The 16185-nt window shown below is 40.7% G+C and overlaps 1 long non-coding RNA gene across 1 annotated transcript in view; it reads right to left on the bottom strand.

Annotated features, from left to right (window-relative positions):
- Window positions 1-16185, bottom strand: part of LOC122464102 — a 426264-nt gene that overhangs the window by 98652 nt on the left and 311427 nt on the right. The gene's annotated exons all lie outside the window — the stretch shown is intronic.

Below are 16185 nucleotides of genomic sequence, written 5' to 3'. Positions count from 1 at the left end.
ATTTGCGAACTTTCACTGATAAAAAAACCTTTCTATCCCACCATGCTGTCAGGTATGTTTTCTGTACTTGCCATATGCATTATGTTAACCTATTTTGCAAATATTTTAGATAATTTAGTGTTTTGATACTACTCTACATATCCCTCCATCTGTCATGCTAGGTGCCTTAGTACCATAACTACAACTACAGAAACCTCTATGGGAAAGAAAAATTATGACTGTCAAATGTTAAACTTTACATCAAATATATAACATAATGCTATTATTTTAAGGTCCAGTCTCTTCATACCTTTTATGGCTGGAATCAAATCAGAAACTAGGTATCGCTACTCTCCAGTGTCATACAACTTCTATTTTTATGCATCTTGAATGACTGGATCTTAAATCTTGTCACTAATGTAGGGCAGAATATTCCTGAACCTCAAACCAGTGTAATTTTGGGAAGAAGTTCTGGATTTGAGGTAAAGAAGGAAAATACGTTTATGCTTGCTGAATTTTAAAAATATGGCAGCTCTTTGAAGGTCCCCAATGTTCTCAATTTTAGAAACATTTCTAGGCTCAATAAGTACTTTGTGGGAAGTCCCCCGGCACCAACAAGGAGCCCTAGTGAAGGCAGTGGAGCTCTGAACAGCTCATGGGGTCTGACCATGTAGAACTCCATCTAGGATGGGTGCCCTATTGGAGATGGTTGAGGGGGTAGAATCGAAAGGAGGTATATTTGAAACAGTAGTTTAGCGTAGTTTATTAGAGTTATTGCCACTATACAGAAAGGAGAAGAGCAGGGGGATTAGTTTTCCCTAACTTTCTAACTATTAATGGAATCGAAAATCTTGCTCCACCGTTATGGGTTTTGATTGCTCCTGTTTTGTTTTTAGACAGAACTATCCTCCTTGTCTGAGGTGCCACAGCCCAAGTGTGATATTCCTTATCAACCTTCTACAACTGGAACCATAACTGATTTTCTTCTTTGCATGCAAAAAGATCAGTAGCATTTCCCTTGATCCATTTTCCTCTAGGCTGTACCTTTTCAGGGGCAAAAGTAAATTATCTTTTGATTATCATTTTAGTTACATTTATAGAAACTTGTGCTGTCATATGGAGAACAAGGCTATGACCAATGATTCAAGAGGATACTACCTGAAAATGACTGTTTCAGATTTAAATTATTCCCCCAAATCTCTCTGCAGCATTCCATAAGGTAATGTTAAAGATGTGGTTTGCATAGTCTTACACTGTGAGGTTGCAAGAATCATTAAGTTGAAGTAATTTGTCAAGGAGAAAGTGGTATTAATACCTCAGGAATGCAATAACAGGCATGTAAACCTACTATCAAATCTTTTTAAAAAAAACCCTAGTTAAACAGAACTTTGAAACCAACATTTTATTTTGGATTGTACCGAAAGAAAAAACAATCTTTCTGACAGAAAGCTGTAGGGGAAAATAGAGTAAATGCTAATAAATAAAATAACTAAATAATATTAAAAACACAAATCTTGATAGATAAATGCACATAAGTAAGGAAACTGAAGTTTGCTTCTCCATGCATAACTTATTCTGTTATGATGGATAGGCATTGGAGGAGGCTCTGAATACCATACCCTATTACAATCAAATGGAGATATTGTATCCAGATTTTATGTATTCATTTATTTTATTGATTTATTTATTTATGCAAAACATTTCAATGGACCTGTTCAAACCTCTACATGTCTCTGACATTTACTAAAAATACAAATACATGAAAAACATAGGAGTCTTCCCACAATCAGGAAAGGTGGGGATCCCACTTCATCCATCAATCACAGCCCTCAGCACAAGCCCCTTTCCCCTAAAACTTGGGAGAAGAGATCGGCTTTGCAGCATGCCTTGCACATCTACAGTTTTGGATTATTTAGCTGAGGGTGTCTCCCAGCCGAGAGCTCCTTCCATCCCTCTTCAGCCACAGCCTTGCTTCCTGAAGAATTTCCACTCTCCTAAATCTAAGAAGCATAGAGCAAACTCTCAGAAGAATGCCTGGATTAGGACCCTTCTCCACCACATGCACGATTCACCAACACTTCATAAGGGAGAGCTTGCAAATGTCACTTTCAAACTCCTGCCCTAATCTCATACTGACACCATAAAGAGAAGTTGAGAAGACCTGTAGGGACATCTGCTTTAGACTCTTTTGAAGCCCCCATTTCGAAGGAGGCTTTTATCTGGTTTATAATAACTTGAGGGGAGAAAAAAGACCATGTATTATTGAACAATAGATTACTGTGATACTGTGGGCGTACTTGGTATGAATGCTAGATTTTCTCCAACTAGAGTGACAATTGGGACACTTTGAAATCTTGCTGAAGATGAGTTTCTTTTTCTTGGCTAAAACTGTCAGTCTTGATGCAGGGCTAGGCTCACTGCATAAGTGCTAGTGACAAGATCGACAGAATATTACAGATGGACAAAGTTTTTCCTAAACTGTTTGATGGGGTGATGGTAACTCCCAAGCTTAGAAGACAGTAATTTAAGCCAATGCCGTCTTCAACTCTTAACTTCCCTTGGGAACTGGCCCATCTCCTGCCTTCTAAAGCAGGATAATTTCACCACCACAGGGTGCTGACAGAGATAAGCAGGGCTTACTTGCTGATCTATAAATATTCACAGCCCTTTTGATATACACATTTCCATGAAGGTGTCCGTCAATTCTTTTAAATGCTGGTGGATACTTCATAATGAATATTCTATAATAACTATTTTCAGATACTCAGCATAAACAAATTAATTGTGCTAGTTTTTTACTCTTAATGTGTCACGCCGAAAATCATGCACACTGAAAAATGAAATGTTTATCAAAATATTTGCTGCAAAGCATTTGTTTTGCTGACTGAAATCCTTTATTTTCCTAGACAGTCTATGCAGATTATCATTGATCTATTTTTATCTGTTTCTTAGATTAATGTTGAAAAACTTCATTTTTTTAGATATATAGGTTCAAGCTGTTGCATAAACCTAGCTCAGATCTTGATAGTGTTCTTACAGAATAAAAGGAGAATACAGATGTTTGCACCCTGTTTACAATCAAACTACATGACAAAGAGAAAATAGGCCATGTACCAATAATAACTGAAATATCTTTTCTTTGATGAATCCCCTTTGAAGGTACTCTAGGTACAAGAGACACTAGCATTTAGAGTGAGTCAGAGATCAGATTATAAACCTGCATTTTTAGACATTTACAATCATGTTGTATAGTGGTATATTTATTTGGTAAAATCTTTAGATTTGTATCTGATGGGGGTTTTGCTAAAATGCACTTTGTTAAAAATTCTTGATGCCGGTAGACAATTAACCACTGAAAAACTGACTTAGTATTTCAGATGATTGCTGTAGTAACTGTTTTGTTAGTCTTTACATTTCTTGTTACAGTAATACTTCTTTTTTCCAAAGAAGAGGTTAGAACCTTACATTCACAGGTTAGTATACATGGTTTCAGCAGATGGGATCAAGGGGGTTCCCGGTGGTTTATTTTGTCAATTAAATACATGACTGTAGGCATTAATGTGAAGCTCCTTCAATAATCTGTCTTTCGAACATGTGAGGCAAGATGTTTGTTACACAAAATTATCTTTAGATAGACAAGTTTACAAGAAAATTGTTGTCTTCAGAGGTTCCCTGGAACAATTGAGAATTATCATTTTTTGGTTTACAAATACAAATATTTTCTTAAATATTAGTGCACTGCAGTAAATCTTATGTAAATAAAAATTAAATCAATAATATTGGGCCTGATTACATTGGCTTCCATTTATAACTGGTGAAGATCTTTTTTAGTATTTTTAGCTCATTTTCTTACCTCATATTCCTGTTGTGTGAATATCTTTTAAAAATTCACTGTGCATTTTTTTCAGATTAAAATATATATCTTACATCAGCACTGTTCACTCCTATTTTGTGTTCAGTTTCCACAAATATTCTCATGAGTGAGGAATGCTTATAGAAATATATTCACTAAATGTGAATATTCATGCTGAAAACCTAACTAAGAGTTATACTCATCCAGTCAAGGAATTGAAACATGACATGTGATCAATGTATCCAAGCAAGCATCACTGGCCAACACTACTAGTATTCTGAACACTGAATATGTGCTATAACCTGCTTCCAATCAGTAGACTAAGCATTATTCAGAGAAACTGTTCTTTGACTATTTTGAATAAGAAACAAATCCAAGCTGCTCAGACAATTCATGAACTCATTAGTTGACTAAATTATTCAGTGTTTATTATTATTTGTACTACAGTAGCATCTAGCAGCGCCTAGTGAAAGAGGGTAGGAGACAATCCCTGCCATAGAGATTATGGTCTACATAGGCAAGACAGGCAAAGGGTAGGAGGGGAAACAGAGGCTCAGAAAGGCGAAGTAGCTTGTCCAAGTTCACACACAAGATAGATGGTTTCCTTACTTTCTCAAATCTTTTTTTAAACTTTCCCTTTATTTTTTTAGTAGTTTATGTTTAACACAGTACTTCACTGTATTTGCTTTATTTTTTTGTCTCTGCTGTTGCCTGATTGAGGTGTGTGGTTGATCAGTCGGTTCATAACTCTGAGGTTCTACTATACTTGATATCACTGAACTATTAAAAAAAAAAAAAAGAACTGAGTGGCAATATGATTGTTAGACTGCATGCTACCCATGGGAGAAAGATAGGTACTATAGCTTCTGTAAGTTTATATGGCTGTCTCCAGTATAGGAGTAGGAAATGCCACAGAGAGTGCTGTGTGAAGAATTGTTGTAGTCATGTTGGTCACAGGATATTAGCAACACACTGTGGGTGAGGTAATATATTTTATTGGACCAACTTCTAGTCATGAGAAAGTCAAGCTGTCTAGCTTACTCAGAAATCTTCTTCAGGTTTGGGAAACACACTCAGTGTCACAGCTAAAAACAAGGTGGAATATACTGTTTAACATAAGTAGTTGAGACACATTTCAAGGGACTAGTCAAGTTGATGTGGCCCATTAGCACCCTCCAGTCATAGCCCCCCTATGAAAGGAAAGGAAAGGAAGTTTGGAGGGTCGGGGAGGAGAAGGCAGCTTGTGTGGATGGGTGGGTGAGGGTATTAGTAGGTAATAGATTGTTGTAATAAGCCATAAATCTAGTGTTTATATGAAGTCGATGATTTTATTGTCTAGCAAAGTTGTGAATTTGAGTTTCCAAGCTTGTCTTTTGGAGCTGATGTGCAGGTTTCCTTTGAGGATGGGGACTGAGTGATCAGATATAGAGTGACTGCTTTATGAAAAGTGTTCAACCACAGGTGATGCTGTTTTTGTCTTTTATCATTTTTTTTGTAAGAGTTCATCTGAGACTGTAGTGATTGTCTTCTTTCAAACACATAGTTGTTGGGGCATTTAATGAACAGGATGAGATACACCCCATGTTGTGATAGGCATATGTAGGACCCATGGATCTTGAAAGGTGTGTTGTGGGAGGTGTTGGTCATCGTAGCAGTGGAGATATGTCTGCAAGTTTTCAATCGGCTGTTCTGGCAGGGTCTGATGCCACTTTGAGTTGGTGTGTCCCGCTCAATCAACACTCAGTTAACTCATACAATCTCATTGATGGCAAAGGGGTTGAATGGATGGGTTGACAGCAGGCCTTTGCTCCATTGTGTTGTGTGATATCTGTAGCAAATTCATTGTTACTTGCTGTATTTGTACGGTTTCTGTGTAAAATGTATGATTTAATTATAACTACCTCTCGTATAGTGCTGCCCATCCTTGGACAACGTGCTCAGGATTCAGTTCAACAAAATAGAAAATGGATTGACAAATTTAGCCCCAAGGACAATAAATGAAAAATCTGTTCTGTTTTATTTTATTTTTTAAGCGGAGAAATTTTTTTTGTGCTTTTTCTGTGGCAAGACAATCACCTACTGTCTTCAGACACAAAGCTGAGAGGGTGGGGTTGTACATATATGAATAAAGAGCTTAAGGAGTCTGTCTCAAATATATTCAGGGCCAACACGAGCTTTAAAATTACTACTGTCAAGCTAAAGCAATTTCACTAGGGCAATTTAAAAGATGAATCGTGATGGAACGCACAATTACTCACGCGCTTCATTTTTTTAAATCGTGTGATTAATCACGGTATTAATAATAGAATACCATTTATATAAATATTTTTGGATGTTTTCCACATTTTCAATATATTGATTTCAATTACAACGCAGAATACAAAGTGTACAGGTGTTCACTTTATATTTTTTTGTTATAAATATTTGCACTGTAAAAATAAAAGAAATAGTATTTTTCAATTCACTTAATACAAGTACTGTATGTAGAGTTATGTACAAAAAAAACTGTTTTATTTTTGAATGCAATGTAAAACTTTAGAGTCTACAAGTCCACTAGTCCTACTTCTTGTTCAGCCAATTGCTCAGACAAACAAGTTTGTTTACATTTGCAGGAGAAAATGTTGCCTGCTTTTAGTTTAGTGTCACCTGAAAGTGAGAACAGGCATGCGCATGGCACTGTTGTCACCGGTGTTGAAAGATAGTTGCATGCCAGATGCTCTAAGGATTCATATGTCCCTTCATGCTTCAACCACAATTCCAGAGGACATGCGTCCATGCTGATGATGAGTCCTGCTCGATAATGATCCAAAGCAATGCAGACCAATGCATGTACATGTTCTTCATCTGAGTCCAATGTCATCAGCAGAAGGTTGATTTTCTTCTGTGGTGGTTTGGGTTCTGTAATTTACACATTAGAGTGTTGCTCTTTTGAGACTTCTGAAAGCATGCTCCACACCTCGTGCCTCTCAGATTTGGATGGCACTTCAGATTTTTAAATCTTGGGACAAGTGCTATAGCTATCTTTAGAAATCTCACATTGGTGCCTTCTTTGGGTTTTGTCAAATTTGCAGTGATCATGTTCTTAAAATGATCAACATGCTGGGTCATCATCGGAGACTGCTAAAACATAAAATATATGGCAGAATGCAGGTAAAACACAGAGAAGGAGATTTACCATTATCCCCCAAGGACTTCAGTCACAAATTTAATTAATGCATTATTTTTTTAATGAGCATCATCAGCATGGAAGCATGTCCTCTGGAATGGTGGCCAAAGCATGAAGGGGCATACAAATGTTTAGCATATCTGGCATGTAAATACCTTACAATGCCAGCTACAAAAGTGCCATGCAAACATCGGTTCTCATTTTCAGGTGACATTGTAAATAAGAAGCTGGATGCATTATCTCCCATAAATGTAAACAGACTTGTTTCTCTTCGTGATTGGCTGCACAAGAAGGAGGACTGAGGAGACTTGTCGGCTCTAAAGTTTTAAATTGGAGAGGGTGGGGTTGAGTGCAGTTATGTAACAAATTCTACATTTGTAAGATGCACTTTCAAAATAAAGAGATTGCACTATGGTACTTGAATGAGGTGAACTGAAAAATATTATTTTTTATCATTTTTACAGTGCAAATATCTGTAATAAAATAATATAAAGTGAGCACTATATATTTTGTATTCTGTGTTGTAATTGAAATCAATATATTTGAAAATGATTTCAAAGAGAAACATCCAGAATATGTAATAAATTTCAATTGGTATTCTATTGTTTAATAGTGCAATTAAAACTGTGATTACTCGCAATTAATATTTTAAATTGTGATTAATTTTTGAGTTAATCTCGTGAGTTATCTGCGATTAACCGACAGCCTTAATAGAAAAATTGTAAAAAAACTCTGGTGGGCATAATGTGATTATGGTTATAAGGGGCTAAGATTCGTGATGTGACGGAGAGACTGCCGAGACTCATCAAGCCCTCGGATCGCTACCCCTTCCTGCTTCTCCACATGGGCACCAATGATACTGCCAAGAATGACCTTGAGCGGATCACTGCAGACTACGTGGCCCTGGGAAGAAGGATAAAGGAGTTTGAGGCGCAAGTGGTGTTCTCGTCCATCCTCCCCATGGAAGGAAAAGGCCTGGGTAGGGACCGTCGAATCATGGAAGTCAATGAATGGCTACGCAGGTGGTGTCGGAGAGAAGGCTTTGGATTTTTTGACCATGGGATGGTGTTCCATGAAGGAGGAGTGCTGGGCAGAGACGGGCTCCACCTTACGAAGAGAGGGAAGAGCATCTTTGCCAGCAGGCTGGCTAACCTAGTGAGGAGGGCTTTAAACTAGGTTCACCGGGGGAAGGAGACCAAAGCCCTGAGGTAAGTGGGAAAGCGGGATACCGGGAGGAAACACAGGCAGGAACGTCTGTGAGGGGAGGGCTCCTGCCTCATACTGAGAATGAGGGGCGATCAGCAGGTTATCTCAAGTGCTTATATACGAATGCACAAAGCCTTGGAAACAAGCAGGGAGAACTGGAGGTCCTGGTGATGTCAAGGAATTATGACGTGATTGGAATAACAGAGACTTGGTGGGATAACTCACATGACTGGAGTACTGTCATGGATGGTTATAAACTGTTCAGGAAGGACAGGCAGGGCAGAAAAGGTGGGGGAGTAGCACTGTATGTAAGGGAGCAGTATGAATGCTCAGAGCTCCGGTACGAAACTGCAGAAAAACCCTGAGTGTCTATGGATTAGGCTTAGAAGTGTGAGCAACAAGAGTGATGTAGTGGTGGGAGTCTGCTATAGACCACTGGACCAGGGGGATGAGGTGGATGAGGCTTTCTTCCAGCAACTCGCAGAAGCTACTAGATCGCACGCCCTGGTTCTCATGGGTGACTTTAATTTTCCTGATATCTGCTGGGAGAGCAATACAGCGGTGCATAGACAATCCAGGAAGTTTTTGGAAAGCGTAGGGGACAATTTCCTGGTGCAAGTGCTAGAGGAGCCAACTAGGGGGGGAGCTTTTCTTGACCTGCTGCTCACAAACCGGGAAGAATTAGTGGGGGAAGCAAAAGTGGATGGGAATCTGGGGGGCAGTGACCATGAGTTGGTCGAGTTCAGGATCCTGACGCAGGGAAGAAAGGTTCACACCAGGATACGGACCCTGGACTTCAGGAAAGCAGACTTCGACTCCCTCAGGGAACGGATGGGTAGGATCCCCTGGGGGACTAACATGAAGGGGAAAGGAGTCCAGGAGAGCTGGCTGTATTTCAAGGAATCCCTGTTGAGGTTACAGGGACAAACCATCCCGTTGAGTCGAAAGAATAGTAAATATGGCAGGCGACCAGCTTGGCTTAACGGTGAAATCCTAGCGGATCTTAAACATAAAAAAGAAGCCTACAAGAAGTGGAAGGTTGGACATATGACCAGGGAAGAGTATAAAAATATTGCTCGGGCATGTAGGAATGAAATCAGGAGGGCCAAATCACACCTGGAGCTGCAGCTAGCAAGAGATGTCAAGAGTAACAAGAAGGGTTTCTTCAGGTATGTTGGCAACAAGAAGAAAGCCAAGGAAAGTGTGGGCCCCTTACTGAATGAGGGAGGCAACCTAGTGACAGAGGATGTGGAAAAAGCTAATGTACTCAATGCTTTTTTTGCCTCTGTCTTCACGAACAAGGTCAGCTCCCAGACTGCTGCGCTGGGCATCACAACATGGGGAGTAGATGGCCAGCCCTCAGTGGAGAAAGAGGTGGTTAGGGACTATTTAGAAAAGCTGGACGTGCACAAGTCCATGGGGCCGGACGAGTTGCATCCAAGAGTGCTAAAGGAATTGGCGGATGTGATTGCAGAGCCATTGGCCATTATCTTTGAAAACTCGTGGCGAACGGGCGAAGTCCCAGATGACTGGAAAAAGGCTAATGTAGTGCCAATCTTTAAAAAAGGGAAGAAGGAGGATCCTGGGAACTACAGGCCAGTCAGCCTCACCTCAGTCCCCGGAAAAATCATGGAGCAGGTCCTCAAGGAATCAATCCTGAAGCACTTACACGAGAGGAAAGTGATCAGGAACAGTCAGCATGGATTCACCAAGGGAAGGTCATGCCTGACTAATCTAATCACCTTCTATGATGAGATTACTGATTCTGTGGATGAAGGGAAAGCAGTGGATGTATTGTTTCTTGACTTTAGCAAAGCTTTTGACATGGTCTCCCACAGTATTCTTGTCAGCAAGTTAAAGAAGTATGGGCTGGATGAATGCACTATAAGGTGGGTAGAAAGTTGGCTAGATTGTCGGGCTCAACGGGTAGTGATCAATGGCTCCATGTCTAGTTGGCAGCCGGTGTCAAGTGGAGTGCCCCAGGGGTCGGTCCTCGGGACGGTTTTGTTCAATATCTTCATAAATGATCTGGAGGATGGTGTGGATTGCACTCTCAGCAAATTTGCGGATGATACTAAACTGGGAGGAGTGGTAGATATGCTGGAGGGCAGGGATAGGATACAGAGGGACCTAGACAAATTGGAGGGTTGGGCCAAAAGAAACCTGATGAGGTTCAATAAGGATAAGTGCAGGGTCCTGCACTTAGGACGGAAGAACCCAATGCACAGCTACAGACTAGGGACCGAATGGCTAGGCAGCAGTTCTGCGGAAAAAGACCTAGGGATGACAGAGGACGAGAAGCTGGATATGAGTCAGCAGTGTGCCCTTGTTGCCAAGAAGGCCAATGGCATTTTGGGATGTATAAGTAGGGGCATAGTGAGCAGATCGAGGGACGTGATCGTTCCCCTCTATTCGACATTGGTGAGGCCTCATCTGGAGTACTGTGTCCAGTTTTGGGCCGCACACTACAAGAAGGATGTGGAGAAATTGGAGAGATTCCAGCGAAGGGCAACAAAAATGATTAGGGGTCTGGAACACATGACTTATGAGGAGAGGCTGAGGGAACTGGGAATGTTTAGTCTACGGAAGAGAAGAATGAGGGGGGATTTGATAGCTGCTTTGAACTACCTGAGAGGTGGTTCCAGAGAGGATGGTTCTAGACTATTCTCAGTGGTAGAAGAGGACAGGACAAGGAGTAATGGTCTCAAGTTGCAGTGGGGGAGGTTTAGGTTGGATATTAGGAAAAACTTTTTCACTAGGAGGATGGTGAAACACTGGAATGCATTACCTAGGGAGGTGGTAGAATCTCCTTCCTTGGAAGTTTTTAAGGTCAGGCTTGACAAAGCCCTGGCTGGGATGATTTGATTGGGGATTGGTCCTGCTTTGAGCAGGGGGTTGGACTAGATGACCTCCTGAGGTCCCTTCCAACCCTGATATTCTATGATTCTATGATTCCTTCCAGTAAGCAATAATATACTACATTTAATATTCTTTTGATCTAAATTCAGTATTTGAAGAAAAATTGTATCTTGACTTTAGAAATACCACCTCGTGGTCTCAACCAAAGCCCTCCGAAGTGAAAGACTCCCATTGAATTTAGTGGGCTTCTGGCTTAGGCTGCTGGTCTGCTGAATTTGTGCACATGCATGTTCCCACACACACTTTCACTCTCACAACCCTCCTGCAAACCAATTCCTTTTAGTATCTTAAATAAGAATCAGAAGTTGAATTTAAACACTATGGCCCATTTCTCAGCTTCCCTATGAGCTCTTAAGATAAATTGAATAATGTAGGATGTACTTTTAAAACACTACAGTGTGTTGCCATGCCCAGTATGGATCACAGCTGAGAGGGCCAATTTCAGGTCATATTGCACAGACATCCCCACACTGGTAGTATATTCTATAATTAGATTTAACCAAACCAACATCAAATGTGTGCTCCTTGATCACTATATTAGCTTAGACACTCCAGCCTATATTACCATCCAGATAAACTGGCCTTCTGTGATGAAAGTTCATTAAAACACCCAAATCACCACACATTAGGTTCTTCCAGCCCCAGGGGTGCAGTCACTTACCCAGATCAATGAACGCTCAGGACCTTTCACCAAAGATAATGCTGGAGCCAATCCTTTAGTAAACTAAAGATTTATTAACTAAGCAAAAAAAAAAAAAAAAAAAACTAAAAGGTTAAAGCAGATAAAATGCATTACTGTTGGATCAAAGTATGTCATTCAAAATGACAGCAGGAATATGAAATCTGCTATTTTTATATAAGTCTCTCTGGGTTGCCCAAATAGTTTTTGGGGACCTCAGTCCTTTTGTTTAAACTTTCCTCTGTCATAATTCACCAGGCCAGAGATGGGATAGAAAAGAGGTGGCCAGGGGCCTTTGTTCTTCCTTTTTATAACTTGACCCTTTTTTCTGGAAAAATCTGTGCCATGTCATGGGATCAGGCAGTTCCATGACATACGTGCTTTGCCATCAGTTCTTCATATGAAGTGTAAATTTTGCTTGCACATTCTGCGTACATGCTGTTTTGAGATGTTTTCAGGTCTGACATGAAGGGATTCTTGTTTACAGTTCTTTTGTTATTCCAGAAGAACTAGCCTTTGGGCATTTCTGACCCTCAAAAACATGTTTGAGTTACAAGCATATAGAAAACTTTTAATAATTCCACACACAATGTTGATATGTACATTATAACAATATTATAATACTCAGCAGATTACAACTTTTCCAATGGTACCTCACAAGGCATACTTTGTACAAAATGTATCACAATTTTGTAAATATGGTGACCATATTAGTGTAGACCAGGGTTTCCCAAACTTGATTTGTGGCTTATTCAGGGTAAGCCACTGGCGGGCCTCGAGAAACTTTGTTTACCTGAGCGTCCGCAGGTATGGCCACTCGCAGGTCCCAGTGGCTGCAGTTTGCTGTTCCCGGCCAATGGGAGCTACGGGAAGCAGCGCAGGCGGGCCACCATTTGCTGCAGCTCCCATTGGCCAGGATTGGCGAACCGCGGCCACTGGGAGCTGTGAGTGGCCGTACCTGCAGACGCTCAGGCAAACAAAATGTCTCTCGGCCCGCCAGGGGCTTACCCTGAACAAGCCACAAACCAAGTTTGGGAATCCCTCGTGTAGACAGTTACCTTACACTTTAGATAGTATCACACATCTCATTAAGGAATAGAACTACAGTTGTACATTTTATTCAGCTCAACTGCGGACATATTTACTGTATGCAGAGCTGCTCAGCTTAATTTAACCTGCATCCGGTGTCGTTTATCCCTTAAATTCCAAATGGGTACAAAAAATCCAAGAATTTTTAATTCAAAGTTTTAAAAAATCAAACACTGTGTTTGACTTTCCACTGTGTTTGACTTTCCACTGAAAACTAAATGGAGACAACACCCCCAAGAACTAGTGAGAATTGCGACAAATTGTTTTGGACAGTTACATCCCCTCCTGAAAGCCAACACAGTAGCATGAAAATAAGTGATTTATATTCCTCCTGCTTTTCTTTCAAAGACAATCAAAATGTATTCAGCTGAAATGTATTCTGAAAGCAGAATTTTCTTAAAGCACAATAGCCAAAGCAAAATAGCCAAGGATTTCTCTTACATTAAAACATTCCTGCCAACCCAAAACACGGTGAGCTAAATTTAATAGGCTCAAGCATACAAATGACTAGGCTCTACAGCCTTAACTTAGGTTTCAGAATAAGTTAAAAAGCTTTTTCTTGAAAGGAAAATCTTTTGTCTGAATTTAAGAAAAGAAAATTAAGGTTTTTAAAACTCTATAGCCAAGGTGTAATTGAGACAGACAGAAAAACAACTAAGGGGCATGAAATGCAATGCAGATCACCGTTCAAGAAACTGTGAGGGGAAAAAAAAACACATTAGGACTGAAATATAATTAAAGGGCTGGGTGAACATTTTGGTAAAAGGATATTAGAAACCATTTAAATCCCATTACAGAAGCAGTAGTGAATGTAGGAGCTTTGTTGTTGTCTGGGCAGCTAAGGTGAATGTGTGAGGATTTCCAATTGAAGTGGGCGTAAAAAAACCAACTGAATATTACTAACTCAGTTATAGTCATTGTGGTCTTTAATTCACTACACTTGAGAAAAGGTCATGGGGAAAGAAGGAGTCAGGAATAAGCAAATGAGAGCAGTATGCAAACATTAAGAAATGTTAGGACACCATAACTATTAAATTGTAACAACTGAGTAGACTGTGGTTCTTATCCACATGGTATCATTAGCTGTAGATCTGCAAATGTATAACTAATTCCTTCCTAAAAAATAGAATATAATTGTCATGCTAACTGCACCTCTGTTCCCTTTCTTTTTCTCTGAGTGCGCTCAGCTCAGGTGTTTGGCATCTTGCCCTGAGTTGTCTCAGAATGGAATCTCATGATTTTTCCATCATAGACAAGGACCAGTGGAGCAACCACTTCTCACCCTGAAGGCCTGCCTGGGTTTTGGAAACTAGTGCACAATGATAGTGACCAACAGTCTTCTTAAAACAAAGTATATTTATTTAATAGTTGGAATAGAGCATTGTATACAGATTTTAAACAGCAAATAGCCTATAGGCATATTGAGTCTCAGCTTATCTTACATTTCACTACAAGCTAAACTAGATAGTTTTTTTTTCTCTTAAATTACAGGAACAGAACCAATTTATATTCAGCCCAGATCCTCCTGTGGATCCTTCAGTTTGGTCGGTAGCAAATTAATGCACAGGTCCACAGGTCATGTGCTCAGGGGCTCCAGCCAATTTGGGGGCCGTGTCAGGAGTGCCAAAACCTCTGCAGAATTGCGGGAGGGGCCACTGGCTCTGTAACTGTGGCTCCACCCCATGCTCCTCCTTTTATCCTCAATGCTCCGCCCTCTGGCCAGGTTGGAAGTCAGAACCGGGCTGTGGTAAGAGCCGCCCATGGAACCTGGGCCACTGTGGGGAGCCCTGGACCCTCCACCTACTCTGGGCAGCATGCCCTGGTGGGCGGGGACACGGGCCAGGACTTGCTTTTTGGGCCCAAGACAGGTGGAGGGTTGGGGCTCTCCACAGCAGCCCGGGCTTCCTGTGCAGTTCTTACCATGGCCCAGCTCCAGCTTCCAACCTGGCCAGATGCTGGGAGTCTCATGAGGTGTCTCTCAAGCTCTCAGTTGTAAAAATATCCCTTGTAGTAGAGTGGGACATAAAATAAACTGGCCACTATGTTTTAGTTACACTGGCATAAATCTACAGTAACAAAGTCAGTCAGTTCCCTCATAATCAAAATGAGCTCTTCATTTTCAGATGCCACCATTGTGACTCATTGGGACGCAGAGTAGCACCCTGTAGCCCCCCTATTCATCAATGGTATATGGTTATGATATTTCATACAAGGCATTCTTTGCAAGTTACTATATGAAAGGTCATGATTTGCTGAAACTCATTGTTCTGTCAAAATATGTATATAGTTATTGTGTACGAAGTTATAAGATTTTGCTATTTGGTTGTTATTGAAATATGTTGTGAATTTGGGAGTTTTCCACAGTTAGCTCTCTGGTGACAACAAACCCCCAGCCAGGCAGGCATTAAATGACCATTGATAAGCTGGGGAATTGTAAACAAGAGATTTACAATTCTGTAAAACATAGTTGCACAAGCACCACACAATGTGGATTGCTCAACTCTGTGACTCAGCAAGACCCACCAGGACATGCCTAGGCCAGTATTTTTTTCAGGCACATAAATTTAGGGTATAAAATAAGGGACAGTGGGATCATGAGACCTCCTCTATCCTCCCCCACCTACTCTGAAGGCAACAAGAACACTGGGAAGATAGACTTCAAACTAAGGAGTTTGGTCCCAGGCTGAGAAGGAAACTCAACCTGTGTATTAAACTGTAACAGACCTGCAACATCCAGTGGGGTGAGAAAAGCTGTTTTAGACTAAGCAAGAGTTGAATCAAAGTTTAGGATTTAGAATGCATGTTTACTTTTTATTTTTAAGGTAACTATCTCTGATCTTTATGCCTATCACTTATAATCACATAAAGTCTATCCTTCTGAAGTTATTAAACTTATTTTAATGTTTTATCCTTACCAGTGAGTTTGTCAAAAGTGCTTGGAAAATCAGCTCAGGTTACCAAGACTGGTGCCTGTCCACTTTCCTTTGGCAAAGTGGCAAACTAATGAATAAGCTTGCACTGTTCAAGAGAAGGTCTTCAGCAGTGTAAGATTACATGTTTGGGGTGCAAGGCTGTGGGCTTGGGAATTTACTGGTGTTTCCCTGTGTAGAGTTCATGCGTGCCTTGTAGAGTATTCATGCAGCTTAGCTGGGTGTGCTTCTGCCCGCTGGTCACTGAGTGATGACAGCCCATGGAAGGGTTTGTTGCTTGTCATTGGCAAAGCATTGTGAGAGACTGCCCAAGATGGAGAGTTAAGGGGGCACAGCAGTCCCACAGTTCTAGGTTATACCCTGG

This window comes from Chelonia mydas, chromosome 1, assembly GCF_015237465.2.
Source record: "Chelonia mydas isolate rCheMyd1 chromosome 1, rCheMyd1.pri.v2, whole genome shotgun sequence".
NCBI classification, from domain to species: Eukaryota; Metazoa; Chordata; order Testudines; family Cheloniidae; genus Chelonia; species Chelonia mydas.
Note: the sequence above shows the minus strand (reverse complement) of the source record. Positions and strands in the feature narration are given on the sequence as shown.